The sequence below is a fragment of the Echinops telfairi genome, unplaced genomic scaffold (genome assembly GCF_000313985.2).
Source record: "Echinops telfairi isolate 266 unplaced genomic scaffold, ASM31398v2 ScPeMD7_7468;HRSCAF=8506_0, whole genome shotgun sequence".
NCBI classification, from domain to species: domain Eukaryota; kingdom Metazoa; phylum Chordata; class Mammalia; order Afrosoricida; family Tenrecidae; genus Echinops; species Echinops telfairi.
In genome coordinates this window covers 86,159,443-86,162,541 of record NW_022111369.1, presented here as the reverse complement: position 1 = coordinate 86,162,541, position 3,099 = coordinate 86,159,443, and the positions used below count along the sequence as shown (strand labels likewise).

The following is a 3,099-nucleotide window of genomic DNA, read 5'->3' as shown; positions in this document are numbered from 1 at the left end:
CGTTATGGATATTAGATGGTATCTTATGGTTATTTTGACTTGTATTTCCCATATGGCTACTGAATGGGCGCTTTTACCTATGTGTTTGTCAGACATTCTAGTGTCATCCATTGTGAATTGTCTATTTAGGTCCTTTGTCCACCCTCTCAAAGGGTTATTAGTTTGTTTTTTTATATAGGTTTTTAATATACTGTAGATTTTAGTAATTAGCCTTTTAATCATTATGTTGTTACTAAATATCATTTATCAATCTTTGGGCTTTCTTTTTCCTCTTTTAAAAAGAAGCCTTTTGATAGACACAGGTGTTTTATTTTTAATAGGCCTCACCTAACTCTTGTGTCTTCAATGAAGTGTGTTTCCTCTGTTATCTCTGATAGCCTGTGTATTCCCTGCACTAGAGTACTTACATTTGTCCCAATTTTCTCATTGATGATCCTGATAGCTTTGGGTTTTGCACTTAGGTGTTTTATCCACCTTGAGTTTGCTTTTGTGCCTGGGGTGAAATGTGGATATTGTTTCATTCTTCTTCAGGGGGATATCCAGTTTTTACAGCATCATTTTTTGAAGAGGGTATCTGCTTCCCCTTTAATCCTTAGTAGGCCTTTGTCAAAAATCAGTTGTCTGGATGCAGATGGTTTTACTTGGGGGTTTTCAGTCCTAATCCATTTGTCTAAGAATCTATCTTTATACCAGTACGAGGTTGTTTTGACAACTGTGGCTGTATTGTTTTGAGGTCAAGTAGTGCAAGATCACTTACTTGTTTTTTTTCCAAGGAGTTCTCTGCTTATACTGGGCTTCTTCCCTCTCCATATGAAGTTGATAATTAGTTTTCCCATTTCTTTAAAGATGCTGGAAATTGGATCAGGATTGCATTGAATTCATAGACTGCTTTAAGTAGCATTGCCATTTTCATAATATTGAATCTTCCTATCCAGGAACATGGGATATTCTTCCATTTGTGTAGATCCCTGTTAGTTTCTTGCAGTAATGCTCTGTAGTTCGACCGTACAGGTCTTTTGTTTTATTGGCTAGATTTATTACTAGGGATTTCAGCTTCCGTGTGGCTATTGTGAATGGTATTTTTTATTGATATCTTTTTCAGTAATCTCATCAGTAGAACATAGGAATCCAATTCATTTCTGCTTGTTAATCTGGTACCCTGCTGCTCTACTAAACTTCTCTATTGTTTCCAGCAATCCTATTGTGGATACCTTAAGATTCTCAATATAAAAAATTACATTGTCTGCAAATAGTGAAAGTTTCACTTTCTTTACCCAATTGTCTATACTGCCTTGATTTCTTTTCATTGTCTTATGCTACTGGCTAGGACTTCCAGCACAATGTTGAATAAAAATTGGGATAAGGGACATCCTTGTTGAGTACCCATATTCAGTGGAAATGTTTTCAGCTTTTCTCCATCAAGTGTAATATTAGCTACTGGTTTTCCATATATGGCCTTTATTGTGTTGAGGATTTCCCATTTTCATCCTATCTTGTTGAGAGGTTTCATTCAGAATAGATGTTGAATATTGTAAAATGCTTTTTCTGCATCAACTGATATGATCATATGGTTTGTATCATTTTTCTTGTTAATGTGGTGGATTAATTGTTTTTGAATCTTGAACCATCCCCCCTGTGGTCATAGTGTATGATTTTTTGGGTATGTTTTTGGATTCTATTGGCCAAGATTTTGTTGAGAATTTTTGTATCTATGCTCATGAGGGATACTGGCCTGTTGTTCCCTATCCATGTGGGGTCTTTGTCTGGTTTTGGTATCAGGGTTGCGCTGGCTTCATCGAATGAGTTTGGAACTTTGTTGTCCCCTTCTATGTTCTGGAAGAATTTGTGTAGTATTGGATCAGCTCTTCTCTGAATTCTTGGTAGAAATTTCCTGTGACGCCATCTGGACTCTTTTTTTGTTTTGTTTTGTTTTGTTTTTAGTTGGGAGGTTGTTGATGTCCTTGTCTACTTCTCATTTTGCTATTGGTGTGTTCAAATTCTTAATGTCCATATGCATCAATTTGAGTAGCGAGTGTTTTCTGAGGTATTTTTTCATGTCATCCAGATTATTGAATTTGTTGGAATACAAGATTATGTAATATTGTAATATTAATCTTTTTATTTCGTTAGGATCTGTTGCGACTTCCCCTGTTTTATCCCTAAAACTAGATATTGTCATTTGCTCTTTCTCTCTTCAGAAAGTGCTTAGTTCTTCTTCTAGGAGCTCAGCTGATTAGGTCTGGGTCATGAAGCAATCTATCTTTTGATTAACTCAGGTCAATTGATTAGTAAGCAAACATATCAAGGGAGTTATATGTCATATTTATAAGTTCTAGTTTTACTCAAGCAAATGGAGTCAATTAAATGGTGGTGAGATCAGAAGTCATCTTATAATTCTGATTATCAAAGAAGGCATGATTCTCAAAAATAATACTTTGGAATCAAATGGAGGAATATTAAATTAATCCCTTCTTATAGACATTGGCTAGGTTTTATGTAGGAACTCATTTGAAAGAACTTTTAAAAAGCAAGATATTTATTGATGTTTTTGCTACATGAAAAGTCAAAAATAGCAAAACTTTATGAACATTACTTTAAAAGTATCAGAAGATAAAGATAATTCATTAAAAAATGGAATTAAAAGATTATGTTATTTTTCTACAAACTTTTGAAGCCCACTAATGTAAGTAGACTAGGAGAAACTAAAAGGGTTTTGCCCTGATGGAGGATATGATTAATAAAACATAATTGGCAAAAATATAGAATTATGTTTTCACATAGCAACAATAAGAACTGTGCAGGTGGTACAGAGGTATCAATGTATTGTTATGTTTTATATATGGTTTCTGAGTCACAACCCACTAAATGGCAATATCATATAGCTATCAATTCACTGAGAATAATGATCCAGCCAAATTGGCACACAATCTTTAGTATCATGTTGTTGTTGTTAGTTACCATCAAGTGCACTACAACCAATACTAACTCTATGCACAACAGAAAAACACACACACATGCAAAAAACAAAACACTGCACGGTCCTGCGCCATCCCCACAATTGTTCCTATGCCTGAGCCTATAGATGCACCACTGTTTCAA

General features: G+C 34.8%; 1 protein-coding gene across 1 annotated transcript in view; it reads right to left on the bottom strand.

The window, feature by feature from the left end:
- The window catches only part of LOC115873309 (TIR domain-containing adapter molecule 1-like), an 82,306-nt gene that overhangs the window by 48,202 nt on the left and 31,005 nt on the right, over positions 1-3,099 (bottom strand).